Raw genomic sequence first — 16,677 nt, 5'->3', positions numbered from 1 at the left:
CTAATACTGCATTTAAAGATACCTATTTTAGATAAAGAGTTCAAACCGCACACGCACTTAGCCTGAAATTCTCAGAAATATGGAAGTAGATGTGCGGAGAAAAATAGTGCAAGGGGAATTAATTAAAGACATCTCATTTTAGCTGAATACACTATATGGTATCTTGATTTCATACTAATGCCCCAAAGTATTGACATGTAATGATTTTTGTTTAAATCACATACTTGGATGTGCAGAGAAGTTATGGAGCATTTTATATGAAGTAATAATATTAAGTAATTCTATTGACCTAATTACCAGTTAATCTGACGTTTAATGAAATAAGTAACACTAAATATGCCATGAGGGCAGCCTTTATGGACTTAAACTTTAATTAATTCTATGAGAGTCAAAGGTGTCACTTTTGCTGATGCTAGTGGATGAAAGGTGGAGGCATTTACTAAAGAGTTTCTAGTCTTGATTATTCCAGGTTGAATGATTGCTCCTAGGCAAGCTAGGAAATGCTGCCTGTGTTCTTAATAATAGGAAGAAAGCTATAGCTAAAATATGCCAATTTTATTTTTTGCTGCAGTTTACTGTATAAACTTGTGAGCGTTGCTCTCTGTGTCAAGCCATATACACTTGCAGTGGAGGGCCAGATCCCTGCCCATGTTAGGTCCCCTTTGCTTTGCTGCAGCAATGCATCAGTTGCCTTAAAGAGCTGGCTGGGGATTCCCTGTGTGTGCCTTTCCCTGCTCCTCCTCTCCTTGTACTGCTTTTTTGATTATTGATGGGCATTTAGATCTTTGTGCAGTTTGCCACTTGTGGGGGGTGGGACAGCAAACCCACTCCTTTAGCTCCTTCCACTAGCCAAAGTTGCTCCTCTCTACATTTATATTCTTTGGCTATAAGGCCTACTGGAGCATCAGGATGGCGTAATTTAGGCGTTTACAACAGAATTACCACAGAAGTGCTGTGCTCGCTTTACACATGTAACTCAGAGTCAGACCCTGAGAATGTTGTCATTCTAGTCAGCCTCCAGTCTGGTAAAATTTCAACCCATCCAAATATCTGCTCAGGGTAGGTCAAGAGCTGGAATAGCAGGGGTGTGGCATAGAGCTGATCCAAAAAATTGGATACTCGACATTTTGGTGGAAAAAAAGGGTAAACATTTTTTGTGAAAAGTTTGACTAGTTGTTCAGCCAGCTAGTGTTGCATGAGGTGTGTTGACAGAGCTGTGTGGGGAAATGTGCATCAAGACTGTCTGCACTATGCCCAGCCCTACCCTCTGCTAATAGTTATTCATTCGTTTACAATATTGTAAAGAGGAAATGAATAAATTGCTCTGACAAATCCCTTCCTGTGGGCAGATAGTAAATTCGCTCCAACTTCTTCACCATTTCAGTAGCACTGTCATTCGTTATAAATTAAAGTATTTGGGCTAGACCCTGACGTATGGTGTGATCTCCTGGTGCCATACCACCAGCACATTCTGGCTGAAAGGTTGGTGTAATCTGCCATGGGGGCTCATCCTATGTTGGGACGCTAATGATGCCTCTACCTGCTACTGGCTTACAGGGTATGGAAAGAGGAAAGGGACATGCATTTACCCTGCCCAGATTCCTGGCTGCTGTTTTGGTACCCTTGGGGTCATTGCCAGCTGGCATAAGTCAGAGCAGCCTGCAGGCTCTGCTTGATTTCAGGATGAACAGTAGATTGTCCTGGTGCAGAGCCAAGTTCCATAGGCTTTGTGTGATAGATGCAGCACATTTGTCCAGCTCCACAGCGAGCACAGCACATTAATACATGGATGGGCAGACTGGTTGGTGGCTATAAGTACTGCTCTTGTTTTATGGTTCTTCCAGGAACATCAGCAAAAGTCTTGCAGCACCCCTGAGGACGCAAGCCTATATACATGCCCAAATTTTGAGATTCTTTGAGCATTATGGACCTGCTTAGTTGTGTCTAGTTCAAATCTTCGTTGGTATCAGTTTATTTTAAGGAGTTAACTATAGGACTAGATATTTTCTACCCGCTGGAAGAGGGAAAAGTAGTGCACATCTGAATAAATAACTGAAAATGGCTTCTCACTGTTCAGGAAGTACAATCAGTTTGAAATTAGGATTATGGAAACATCTGTGAAAATTCAAGTGTCATCTCAATTTGGGCTCATTCAGATCCTGTATTTTTTCTACTTCCAAGCAGTGCATTTAAAATCTAATCCTAATTAACACACATAGTTTAATTATAGCCAACAAAATATTCTACTAAAATTGTGTGTGCTGGTTGGGGGGTTGGATGGCGAGGGAGCAGGCGAGGGGGAAACGAAACAAATGTTCACTGATTGTAAAAATTCTTGTTTGGTTAATAATATAAATCTTTAAAGACTTTAAACATATACTGAAGTTTGCCTCTCATGAATCAAAGTGGCCTAAAAAGCATGAAGTATGCACAGTATTCCCACTTATTTTTTGGCAGTTTGAAATGAACAAAGATACTATGCGCTGGGATTTTAAATGTTTCTTTTTTGCTCATGACTGATTGGGGGAAAAATTGTTTATCACTGCTGGTTTGGAAGTGAGGTTAAGCACCAAAAAGACTCATTGCTTCTATAAACTGTATTATAAACTATCAGAACCTCTTTGGCCTGCAGATTGGGTTGGGAGTCTTATGAGATTTCCAGTATTTCTGATTTCCAGTCAGGCAAGAAATATCACACGTAACCTTTTCCTGTGCTGTTTCAACACTTGTGCTTCCATTCCCGGCTTAGAGCAAACCTTTGTGGCCCATGTGCTTCTCAGCCAACTGGGTCTGGGTAGAATCTAGTCACTGTTTCTAGCTCATGGATTTTAGGGTACACTGAGGCTCAGATCTTTTTTCTGAGCCCTTCCTTTGGATATGGGAGCCTAGACCCCCAAACAGACCTCCTGAGCTGCCTATTTGCTTACACCCACTCCCTCAGAGTGCCACCTAGTGGAGTGAGCACTGTGGGCTTCCAGTGTAACCCTTTGGGGGACAATGTGGCAGGAAAGAAAGGAGCACAGGCTTAGCAAGGGAACTTCTTAACCACAGAAACTTTTAAAGCACCCAAGAGTTACAGATCTTGGTAAAATAACAGAAGTCTCGAGACATATTCACCTCGGTCTGATCTCACCCTTCTCTGAGTCTGAAGTCCATTAGTGTTTGAGGCAGGGCAGAGTCCCTTTTATTCTGTCATTCTTACAAGCTCTTCAGTTCTGTGATAAAGGACATCCCTGCCTTGTTCAGAGAAGCACCTCCTCTTAAATACAATCGCACCATTTGCCATGTGCCTAGGCTGACAAGCTGTGGATCTGTTAGCCATCCTTGTTCCCCTGGGCAGAAAACCAGTTATTCCATGGGGTTGGGTCAGCAACTGAGAGACAAAGGTAATAGCTCCAGGATGCTTTCTGGTGGCATCTCTGTAATGGTGGCTACCTGGAATGCAATTCCCTGAACCAAAAAATCCATTATTTGCTGAGCTCTACAGTTTGAGTGCTTGCTCATGTCCATTCCAGGCTAGGTATTATGTGCACCACGTGCACAGTTGCTGGAGATTTTTCCCTCAGTGGTATCCGTAGGGCCATCTCTAGCACCCTGTTGTGCCATGTGTGTATGCTCCGGTATAAGGGCTGATACTGGCCTCACACCCTCTCAGTTCCTTTTTACTGCCCATGACAGTCACCTGGAATGATCCTTCTTGCTCTGGAAAGGCTTCTTTACCCAGTGGTTTGGACTCACAATATTTCCTAATCCCAAAGGCCAAAGCAGGTCTACAGACTATCCTGGACCTGCATCACTTCAACAAATATCTCAAGAAGCTGAAGTTCTGCCTGGTCTTTCTGGCCTCCATCATTCCCTGTCTGGATCCAGGAGACTGGTACACCGCCATCGATTTAAAGGACGCTTATTTCCACATCTCAATCTTCCTCGTACACAGGAGAGTCCTTAGGGGGTCAACTACAAACAGATGTCGAGGCATGCAGGTCTACTTGTACCTCGATGGTTGACTGATCAAAGGCCATTCGCAGGCTCAGGTCCACCACAACATTGGTACAGTATGGGCCACCTTTTAGGCACTGAGTCTGTTGATTAACAAACAGAAGTCAACTCTGTTCCCGGTTCAGAGAATAGAGTTCATTGTGGCAGTGCTCGACTTGACCCAGGCCAAGGCTTTCTTACCGCAGGCCAAATTCCGAGCCATATTGGACCTGATCTCCAAGCTCATGACCCACCCACTAATGACTGCTCGGATTTGCCTCAAGCTATTGGATCACATAGTGGCATGTACCTATGTGGTGCAGTACGCGAGGCTATGCCTCAGACCCCTACAGATGTGGCTAGTGTCAGTAGCAGACACCACTTAGACTCGATACTCATGATTCTATCACCGGTCCTTGCTTTGCTGACTTGGTAGAGAGACCAAGGATTTGTGATGAAAGTTGTACCTTTTGCAGCCCTGCATCCATCGATACTCTTAGTGTTCAATGCATCAGATCTGGGGTGGAGAGCTTACCTTGACAGTCTCAGGGCCTCTAGTCCCAGGAAGAACTCTCCCAGTATATAAATGTCGGGGAACTCAGGGAAGCACACTTGGCTTGCCAGGTGTTTCTTCCCCAGATCTCAGGCAAATTAGTGCAGGTCTTGACGGATAACACTGCATCAATGTTTTACATCAATAAGCAGGGAGGCGCTCAATTTTAAGCCCTGTCCCCTCCGACTGTGGGACTTCTCTGTGAAACATGCCATTTATTTTGAGGCATCACATCTCCCCGGAGCCTGAAACGCATTGGCAGATTGCCTCAGCAGATCCTTTTCCTCTCACTACGAGTGGTCTCTTCACCCAGATGTCATCAGTGTCATCTTCCAGAAGTGGGGGTCCTCCCCAGGTGGACCTGTTTGCCACCAGACAGAATGGGAAATGCCATCAGTTCTGTTCACTGTGCGGGCACTACAGGGGCTCCCTCTCTGATGCCTTTCTGCTCTTGTGGACATGCCACCTATTATACCGATCCCCTTGGTTCACAAGATCCTCCTAAAAATCAAGCAGGACAAGGCGAAGGTTATCCTGATAGCTCCAGCAGGGCACGTCAGCCTTGGTTTGGTATGCTCCTGGACCTCTGAGTAGCAGCTTCACTTGCGCTCCCACCCCAACCAGACTTGATTTCACAGGACCATGTCCAGTTGCTTCACCTGAATCTCGCCTCCCTGCACGTGATGGCATGGTTGTTGTATGGCTGAACCCTGAAGAGCAGGCCTGTTCAGAACAGGTGCAGCAAGTCTTGCTTGGTAGCAGAAAGCCTTCCACCAGGGCTACCTATGTGGCCAAATAGAAACGTTTCATGTGTTGGGCCTCCGAATGGAATCTCTCTCCATCCTGGTCTTCTCTCAGTCTATCTTGGACTATTGGCTCCACCTAAAATACCAAGGTCTGGCTCTCTTGTCTGTTAAGGTTCACTTGGCAGCCATCTCAGCCTTCCACCCTCCAATGCAGGGTAGATCAGAGTTCTCCCACAAGATGACAGTCAGGTTTCTCAAGGGGCTGGAGAGACTCTACCTTCAGGTTTGTGATCTGATCCCCCCTGGGACTTTAACCTGGTCCTGTTGAGGCTCATCGGACCTCCCTTTGAGCCGTTAACTTTGTGCTCCATACTGCTTCTCTCTTGAAAAGTCACCTTCCTGGAGGTGATCACCTCGGCCAGAAAGATCTCTGAGTTCAAAGCCCTGATGTCAGAATCCCCTTATATGGTATTCTTCAAGGACAAGGTCCAGCTGCACCCCCATCTGGCCTTCCTACCAAAGGTGGTGTCGCAGTTCCACAACAACCAAATATTTTCCTTCCTGGTTTCTTTCCAAAACCTCACAAGGCCATTGAGGAACGTCGGCTGCATACATTAGATGTTAGGCAGGCCCTTGCCTTCTATATCAAGAGAACTAAGCCCTTCTGCAAGTCCACACAGCTTTTTGTAGCAGTGATGGAAAGGATGAGAGGGCTTCCTGTTTCATCCCAAAGAATCTCGTCCTGGACAATCACCTGTGTCCGAGCATGCTACGAGTAGGTGAAGGTTCCATCTACGCCTATCATGACTGCTCATTCCACGAGAGCCCAGGCTTCATTGGCAACATTCCTCGCACAAGTACCAATCTAGGACAGCTGCAGAGTCACAACATGGTCGTTGGTTATACTTCCGTGTCCCACTATGTCAGTGGTGGGCAACTTGCAGCTCCCATTGGCCGGGAATGGCAAACTGCGGCCACTGGGAACTGCAGATGGCCGTGCAAATGTAAACAAACTGTCTGGTGGCCCACCAGCAGATTACCCTGATGGGCTGCATGTGGCCCACCGTCCGCAGGTTGCCCACCACTGCACTATGCCATCACCCAACAGGTGCATGATGATGCTAGTTTCAGGAGAGCAGTGTTGCAATCTGCATGTCCATGAACTCCGAGCCCACCTCTGGGGGCACTGCTTCTGAGTCACCTAGCATGGAATGGACATGAGCAAGCACTTAAAGAAGAAAAAATGGTTACTAACCTTTCATAACTGTTGTTCTTTGAGATGCGTTGCTCATGTCCATTCCATGACCCGCCCTCCTACTCCTCTGTTGGAGTTAGCGGGAAGAAGGAATTGAGAGAGTGTGGGGCTGGTGGTGCCCCGTATAAAGGTGCATATGTGCACGGCTCCATAGTGCACTAGAGTCGGCCCTACAGAGACCAGTGAGGGAAAAATCTCTGGAAACTGTGCATGCGGTGCACACACATCTACTATGGAAGGGACATGAGCAACACATCTCGAAGAACAACAGTTATGAAAGGTTGGTTACTGTTTTGTCTATTGGCAGAAGTTTTATTACTACTGATGATATAAGAGGCAGCAGGAGTATTTTGATTATCAGATCCCAGATTGAGTTTACGGTGCAGAAAGTAAGCAAAATCAGCCTTTGATTTGCAAAGTGAGCAAATTTGTCTTGGAAGTCACTGAGACAGAACCAACATCGTGGCCAACAAGGCATTTTTTGCAGTCACTCTTAACACCTGCACTTCAAACCTCCCAACACATTCTTTCAAAGTCATTGGTAGATTATAATTACATTGTCCTCTTCTAGTATGTATTGTGCCCCTCATCCTGGGGCTGGATCTGTGTATGTGGACACCTGTGCCTGTTTGGAGCCCCATAGACTTCTGTGAGGTCTCTATTGGTAAAAGGGATACATCCTGTGGCTCTGATTGCAGGATCAGGGCCTATGTTGTTCACAAAGCTAATTTGGACATTTGATTTACTTAATTAGTTTAATAATTGTATATTGATTATTAAAAGGCTAATGATTAGAGCCCTACCAAATTCATGGTCAATTTCATGGGCATAGGATTTTTAAAAGAGTAAGTTTCATGATTTCAGAAATTTAAATCTGAAATTTCATGGTATTGTAACTGTGGGGATCTTGACCCAAAGGAAGCAAGGGGGGCCCGCAAAGTTATTGTAGGGAGGGTTGCAGTATTGCTACCCTTACTTCTGCACTGCTGCTGGTGGTGGCGCTGCCTTCAGAGCTGGGCGCCCGGCCAGCAGCCACCGTTCTCCAGCCACCCAGCTCTGAAGATATTGCCACCTTTACTTCTGCACTACTGCAACTCCCCTACAATAACCCTGCAATCCCTCTGTGACACATTTTGGGTCGGAACCCCCAGTTTGAGAAATGCTGGGTTCCCCTGTGAAATCTGTGTAGTAGAGGGTGAAAGTACACAAAAGACCAGATTTCACGGAGAAGACCAGATTTCATGGTCCGTGACGCATTTTTCACAGCCGTGAATTTGGTAGGGCCCTATAAATGATTGATCTGATCCAATTTGAGTCAAGGGAAATACAGAAGCTGTTATTCTCAATAGACTTAGTAGTGGACTCTAATTTGAGATTTAGCTTTAATTAGGGATGTGCACAATAGCAAACAATATTATATGAAAGGTTTTTCAAATTTTTTGCAATTTCATGTTAGGTGATTTTGTGCAGATGACATTTGTGAAATATTTAGAATATTTCACATGAAAACATGAAGGATTTAAAATAGTTGCATATTTCATGGAAAAATGTACCTTAAATTTAAATAAGCATGTGAAGTTCCTAATTCAATATATATATATATTTGAAAATTTGGTTGGCTTCCCACCCGAATGTGCCCATTCTTGAATGGAAAAACCTGCAAACTGGTGTGCTTACACTAAAAAATATGTGAAAATCCCCAATTTTCCAATGGACCATTTTTGTGAACTTGCTAAGAAAACCTCAAATTTTCTTGCATCTAGTTTGCATAACCTTAAGTTCAGCAATCACAGTGTATCATGCCAGTATATCTCTTTTTCCAACATAGGGAGTGAACAATATTTTTAGGCACTCCTTCTAAAGATCTGCACCATGTCTTGCTTGAACTGTCCCGGTGGTCTCTACTCATATAGCATGTGCCTGAAGATGGTAATAGGGGAAGTTTCTGTCAATAATGTACAGCAGTAAGGAAAATGCTTAGTGTAGTTATTTCAAACATGCTTTATTCTGATTTCTTTTCCAGTTAGTAAATCAGAGATTTGTCATCTACTTTTAGGTCCAAATTATGGCTGGTTCTAGGTGAAGGGAAAAGCCAATTCCATCTCCTTCAACACAGCAGTGCATAAAGTGTCTATAATTTGTCTGACTGCACTCAGGATCACAAGGAATAGGGGCTAGTTAGTGCCACTGACTACTTTAACCCAAACTGAAATGACCCCCGCCCTTAAAAAGACTACAATTAATTCAGAACACAGCAGCCTGCTTACTCAGCAAGACAGAGAGTTTGAGAGCACATCACTCCAGTGCTGCAGCCTCTTCCCCAGATCCTCATGGAACACCCAATGATATTCAAGGATTTAGTCCTCATCTTTAAAATTCTCCATGGGATTGGACCAAGTTACCTGAGGGGACTGCCTGTCATCCTGCATAATCAGCTTTGTTCCAGTGGAGCAATAAAACTGTCAGCCTCACGGCAGAGAATCAAGAACACAGAAGACAGAAGAGAGGAAGGTGCTCCCTTGAATAAATATATAAGGCACTAAAATACCATAGGAATGGGCTCAGGAAAAGGACCAAGATACAGATATCAGATTTAACTGTTTACCAGTTGAAAGGGTGTGTGTCTAAAATGGGTGGAACTGTGGTCATGGTGTCAGCCTCTTGTCCACTCGACGGCATCTGCAAAGGAGCTTTAGGTCGCCATACCTTCTTTTAAAGGTGTTGTATGAGGAATGTGTTCCCCAACTCAGCACACAGCATTGTGTGTGGGTCCTACTCCTACAGTACTCTATGAGTGTGCTGGGCCTTAACTTGGTCCATAACCTTTTGCTCTATTCATTTTCTAGCTTACTTACCTCATAAGGTAGGCAGAGAAAGAGCAACATAGTGCATCATTTTCTGCTGCTCAGTTATCAATGTAATGTTGATTGATAACCCCCACAAGAATGATATGGCTTATTGACTGGAAGAGCAGTTTCTTCTGTAATAATAACAATAAAATACAGTGATCACCTACACACTAAGTCTATGTCTACAGTGCACACCTCTTGCAGTGGCGTGTATGGTATGTATAGCCCCAGTGAAAGGCTCTGGTAGGGGAGAGGCAGTGGGGAAAGGCTCTGGCTGCAGGGTGGCAGTGGAACATTACATGGCTAAAACTAGCAGTGTAGATGGGAGAGGCACTGCCTGGGCATGTAGAGTCCATACCTAAGGTTCAGGCATGTCTTTACTCACCTAAGCAGTCCTTCACCATCTACACCACAATGTATACCGGTGCTGGGTGTGTGTGCAAGGTATGTGCTCTACGTGCCACTGTGAGGAGTGCGCAGTGTAGAAGTACCCTAAATATTTTTAAATTAAAATCATTCCCGATTTTCATTTTCAGAGTTCTGCATGTTTTTACAAATATTTATGTGGTTAACTTTTGTAACCTTCCCTTTTAATTAAAAAGACGCAATAGAATGCGTAGCTGAGTATTTTCTGAATGAAATAGTGATTTGTGTGTGCTGGGGTGGGAACTGCATATAGTTTTATTCATCTGGGCATATCTTATCACTCCCCCTTTTCTTCCTTCTTGGAGGGCAATAAGAAAACCCAGATACCAAGCTGTGGAACATGTTCTGCTGACACTAGCATCTGGTTCCTTGGCAGAATCCTCTAACAGTCATGCTGACAGCTTTGCTGTTGTGTCCTCGTATAACTGTGTATAAGAAAATTGCACATGGATTTTCTTCTCAAATTAATGCACTAGTCCGTTGACCCTGATCATGCAGAAATGTGTTGGTTTTATCTGTTTGCGAATGAGACCTTGGACAAATATACTTCAAAAAGGGTATCTCTTGTTTGTCTCTGAATTTGTCTTGAAGCTGGCTGGGAAGATGCCAAAATCCTATTACATGCCCCTCTGCGTCTTCAAGCAGTAAGTCCTTAGATCTCTTTGCTGTACATGTAGATTGCACATTTTGCAGCAAGCACACTTGTAAAATACAAGCATATTTATCTACTAATTTGAATGAAAAAATTACTTTCCCCCTTGTAATGGGGAAGAAAGTAGATTTTTTGTTAACTTGAAGTTAAAAATGAAATGAACGAATCCTATGTGCCTTGCAGGATTCATCTTTATTTTTGTCAGTTTGACAGAGAACTCCAGCTAGAAGGCCTTGTCATGTTACAAAGATAGCTCAGCATTTTCATTTTAATATTAATGATGAACATTTTCACTTATTAATCACTTCCTGAATATCCTGATTTTTCCATAAATGGGATTCTTATGGGTGCCAGTCCAGCAAAACAGTTAAGCAGATGCACAACTTTAGACATATGTGTAGTCCCATTGACTTCAGTGGGGATATGCATGAGGTTAAATTTAACCATAGACTTAAGAGCTTTGACTGGGGCTTGATTTGTATCTGGGAAATGCTCAGAACTTTGGGAAGAGAATAACAAAACATATTGAAAGTTTCTCTTCCCCCCCCCAAAGCGTTAGGTGTATAGATCCTATTCTATCCAAATTGTTTGTTTGCATTCTTGAAAATAAATCTCAGGGCCCGTTTCAATTTATGACTGTGCTTGCAGGAGGAAGGTGAAACACAGATGAGTAAACATTAAAAATATCAGCACAAAAATTCTGTGGTAAAGACTCCAGCTCTCTGGGTGTTGGCTGTAGAGACTGTGCAAGCTTTTAAAAGCTGGCACCTGTTGAGAATATTTAGCCGTGATTCATGAGCCCACTCAGTCTCTGACCTTCCACCCCACCTCCACTGCCTCCTCAACTAGCGCAGCAGAAACTCAGATATGTACGACTCCCTGATGGCAATATGGAAGATAGCCAAGTCTGATGAAGCCAGGTGGATTCCACTGAGCATGTTCCCTGCGTCCACACCAGGGGGAACATCCTCTGAGTTGGATTGTTTTAAGCTTCTCTTAATTTATTCACACAGCAACAGTTATTAAGACTTGATTGACACCGGTTTCTTGTGTGTTGCTTTTGCAATAAATAAAACCACAATGAGTAATTTTATTATTCCCCCTCCCTAGTTGTTCACTTTCGTGCTGTTATTCCAAGAAAAAAAAATTGAGTCAGCATAAAAGGAAACAGAGGTAGCTTTCTATAGGTTTCGTACTCCTTTTCTCACAAAAAATATCTTTATAAATTTCCAACAAATGCAAGTGCAGGGAAGACATCAGGTATGTGCATAACTATGAGTATTATTTTAACTGATACTTTGTCCTGTATCCTTTTCTCATCTCAAACCTTGTCATAAATGGAACAAATGACATTAGACCTATTCAGGGACGATCATAAATATCAAGGGGGAAATCCTCCTGCCACTGAAGCAAAGTGAGTTTTGCCATTGATGTCACTGAGGCCAGGATTTCACTCCAACCGTGAAAGTTGCCTTCTGCTGATTTTTATTCCCATTTTAAAGATTTTTGTTCCTGTTTTTGCACTGGTTCAGTACTGTAGTTTCACCCTAGTGTGACTCCGAGGGGTAAAAGTAGAGTAAAGCTGTTGTGAATCAAGCCCTAAATGTCTGAGGTGGGGTATGGAAATTCCTGCTCACATTATGTACCAGTTAGAGCTGGTCAGAAAAATGACATGACAAAAAAATTAAACTTTGGAATGACATTTTTTTTGTCTAAATTTTATTTTATTTTATTTTGTTTTGGAAAAATGCCATCCATTCTGTAAACCAGCCAAAAAATAGTACACTTGTTTGCAATTTTTTTTTTGGAAAAATTTCAACCAGTTCTAATACCAGTCTATATGGATAGAGATGCTTAGTATTGGTAAAAGTGGGGATAAACCTAACTGAAACTTGTCGGCATGTCACCTTTTCATTCAGGCTAAATGATCCTTTGTTTAGGAATAGCTGAAACAACAGAGGCCAGCATTCGAAACACAGACCAGCATGGCAAGGCTGAGCAGAAGCTATGCCATGTGGGCCAAGGGGTTTCCAGGGGCTGACATAGCAAACACAGGGATTAGGGCATTGACTGGTGAAGCTTAGAGACTAACAAATTTATTAGAGCATAAGCTTTCGTGGGCTACAACCCACTTCTTCGGATGCATATATGCATCCGAAGAAGTGGGTTGTAGCCCACGAAAGCTTATGCTCTAATAAATTTGTTAGTCTCTAAGGTGCCACAAGTACTCCTGTTCTTTTTGCGGATACAGACTAACACGGCTGCTACTCTGAAACTGGTGAAGCTGTGTCACATATGCATGTGTGAGAGAAGCAGGAACAGAAAAAGCCAAGGACACAGTCAGAACAAGAACTGTGAATGTGACCTTGAGAAAACTAATACAGAAGAAGCTTTTGGGCTAAGTGTTGACTGGAAAAGAGTTTGGAACCATAGGCACTGACTTTTAGTTTTCCCTGGGGGTGCTCCACGCCTGCTCCACCCCAAGGCTCCACCCCTTCTCCTGAGGCCCCACCCTTGTTCTGCTTCTTCTTTTGCAGAGTTGATGTCTCTTTAAGATTGTCTAATTTCAGCTTTTTCTAGATTTCTAGTTTTAAAATGCATCACTGTCCTCCTGTGCTTATATGGGCAAGCACTGTGGTTATAATTCAGGAAAGCAATTAAACATGTACGTAAGTCCCATTGAATTGCTTAGCTGAATCAGGGCTTATATCAAGCTTGAGGGAGTAGTACAAAGCACACATCCAAACATGTTTTGTTGTTTAATTCAGTAGGATTTCAATAAGGGATCCTGGACTTGACTGCACGGCCTCCGTGGAGGAGAGCGCAGAAGATTCCTGGATCAGTCACAGATTTCCTGTGTGACCTTGAGCCAGTCACTTAATCTATTTTATGCCTTAGTTCCCCATCTGCAGGGGTGCTGGATCGGGGGAGAGGGGGCTAGAGGGCCATGGCCCCGTCACTTTTAAAAGTGGGAGGGCTATACCCTCCCAGGTTTTACCGGCCTTAAGGGTGAGCAACGGAAGGAGAGGAGACAGAGAGGAGTGAGTGGGAGGTGGAGTTTTGGTGGGAGGAGGGGCGGGAGCGGGGCCTTGGGGCAAGAGGTGGTGTGGGGGCGGGGTCTCAGGGGAAGGGGCAGTGCTATGGTGGGGGCTTGGGAAAAGGGGCGGCGCAAGAGCGGTGCCTCATGGAGAAAGGGCGGAGCGAAGGCGGGGGCCTAGGGATAAGGGGCAGCGTGGGGGTGGGGCCTCAGGGAAAAGGGGTGGCATGGGACTTGGCCTCGGGAAGAAGAGGCAGCATGGGAGAAGGGATGGCATGGGGCTGGGGCCACGGTTTGGGCGCTGGTGGCCTCCCCACTTTGAGAGAGCTTCTACCACTCCTGCCCATCTGTAAAATGGGGATGATATTTACTCATCTTGCAGGGGAGTTTTGAAGATAAGATCTATTAGTGGTTGTGATATACATTGATGAGGGCCATATAAATACTTTGGTAGATTCGAAACAAGTACAGCCACATTAGCCATGCATTTCCAGAAAGGAAAGGGGGCTTGTAAAAAAAAATCTCTATTTTAAAAAATTCCACATAAACATTGTCTCCCATCTAGATTTTGAAATGAAACTGTATGAATTCACACCTCCTAGAAAACTGCTAAAGATATGTGTGAACTTTTCCTGGAATGTTTTTTTGCTGTCTTTGAGTTCCAACTAAAGTTTTACCCCAAATCAGTCAGTTAATTAAAGAGTTTCACAGCTCAGAACTGGCCACTTTCATAGTGAATCATGTGTAACTCACTGGTTTCGCAATGGATCTGAGGAAAACGTGACAGATTCATCTAAGTTTCGTATTGAATTTTGGATTCTCACAAACCCAAAAGGAGGTCAGGAAACCATGAGAACCAACCCCGCCAAACCGAATCATCTAACCTCATGTAGGTTGAAACCACTGGATTTTGCACAACTATGGTGCAACAAAGTACCCTGCCTGGTGGTATTTAATAGTTGTATTATACTATATAATACTGTTTGCATTTACTTTAATTTTGCAATTTGATTGAACCAAATGTACTTTTTGCACTCTAAAACTGAGGTGTGCAATGGTTGGAGGGAAAACATCCTGGGTTGATAGGGGAACATATTTATGTGGTCAAGGTAAAGCAGACACACATAAGCCTAACTTGGTCCCCTTTCCGATTTGAGTTCCATTGTTTTCCCTATCTGTTGTTTATCTGCTGTTCCCTTGCAACTCTCACTGACTTCAATGAGAGGGGAGGTGCTCAGCCTGTCTCAGGATTTTGCTCACTAGCAGGTGGACCAAAGCAACCCAAAATGAGTCATGTGCAACTTGAGGGTTTCAGTGGCTGTTTTCTAAGGACTGAATTGTTCTGTTTATTTATTTTTTTTGATATATAGAATTAATTTGATTAAGATATTATATACAAGAAACTCTCTCACCTGTCCAGTTATCCCATGGTCTTAACATTTCAATGTCAAGACTGACAGCCTCTGAACTTACCTTCTATGGCATGAGTAGAAATTAGTAAATAAGAGGCCTAAATCTTGTAAGGAACGGGTCAAGAATGACGAGTCAAATTGCTGTGTAAAGGACAGGCTGATGAAAATGCCTGTATCTGGAAGAGGAAAGCAAACTACTGTAGGAAAACCCCAAGGATTTAACCACTACACAGTGACAACCCCTACGACATTATGAAGAAATGCTGTACGTTTCTCATGAATGACCACATCCAAAAGCTGTGCCCTGGCAATGTACCTCTGAGGACGAATTCCCATTTCTTGATCTTTAATCCATAGTAAAACCTGCTATGGCAAAGATGTTCATTACATTAAGTGTATGGTTCATTAATATATGTTGTAATTGTCAATTTGAAACTCCCAGTAGAAAGGCTTAAATGCAGAGAACCTTGTCCACGGGATCCTATAAAGGCTGGCCACAGCAACCACACCTGCACAGTTATTAGGTGGGTTGTGTAGATTAAGCATTGTCCTTTGTGTGAATAAGGGACTAGTGGCCTGATCCAGAATCTGTTGAAGTCAATGGAAAGGATTCCACTGATGCCAGTAGGCCTTGAATCAGACCCCACAAAGGAGCTTGCTCCAGTAGACACTTGGTGTAGCTGAACTTGTCTACAGGAGTTTCTTTGTGCTGCAGAAGAAGATAAATGCCCAGGCCCACCTTAATTAGCCAATGTTAGGTACTGAGAATCTGGATCTCTAGGCAGCTCTGCAGTTTTTCAGGCAAATGAGTGCTTTTTAGTAACTAATTATGGTGGCAGGACATTAGGCCCTGATTCATCAAAGTGTGTGTTTGAAGTCAACAGGATGACTCATGTACTTGAAGCTATGCACATTCCCAAGTGCTTTGCTGGATCAAGGCATAGGCCCCAAATAAGAGATGTCCTTTAAAATTCAGGACAGGTGATCACCCTAATTGTAATTAGGAGAGAGCAACATCACCATGGACCTAACAGTTTTAATCTCCCAAGAACTTCTAAAGAGCAAGAAGGATTATATTCCAAACTGTCCTACAACTATAGCAAGACAGCTGGCAAGGTAACTCACATTACATCACTGCTACATTTTTGTAGAGCAAACCCTAGCAATTTTAATACTAATCCTTTTAACACTCTGCTACTCACATCTTTTCCATTTCAGACTGCTCCCCTCAGCAAGTTTTTCATCCTATCAATCCAAGTCAGTTCTTTCTACTCATCTGAGTGTCTGTTGCTGGGACAGTTTGTCAGTTTGACCGTGTGCTTGATTGCTTGCTTGTTTGTTTGAAAAGTGTGAATTGGGAGTGCTTTGTTTCAGGTGGGCCTTGAGTGGGCCTGACTGGTATATAAGGGCAGTCAGCAGCTAACCAGCTGAGCGGCGAACAGCAGAGGCTCACAGAGGGAGTTTGCCTGGGAGTTCGCCTGGGGAGAAGTCACTGAGGCTTTCATCTGCAGGTTTCTCTGAGTAGTTCCTGCAACAGCTGAGGAAGCTCTTAAGAGGAAGGTGATATGGAAGGTGAGCGATCAGCTGTTGTAACCTGCACAGGTTGTGCCATGTTTGTCTTTCTTCCACAGGACAGAAGCGACTTTGTCTGTACAAAGTGCAAGCTGGTCTCCATATTGGAAGAGAAGGTTCGAGGTCTGGAGAAACGAGTATCGACTCTGTGTTGCATAAGGGAAAATGAAGATTTCCTGGACAGATGTCAGGAGATG

The sequence above is a fragment of the Emys orbicularis genome, chromosome 2 (assembly GCF_028017835.1).
Source record: "Emys orbicularis isolate rEmyOrb1 chromosome 2, rEmyOrb1.hap1, whole genome shotgun sequence".
NCBI classification, from domain to species: Eukaryota; Metazoa; Chordata; order Testudines; family Emydidae; genus Emys; species Emys orbicularis.
This window is presented reverse-complemented; position numbering follows the sequence as displayed.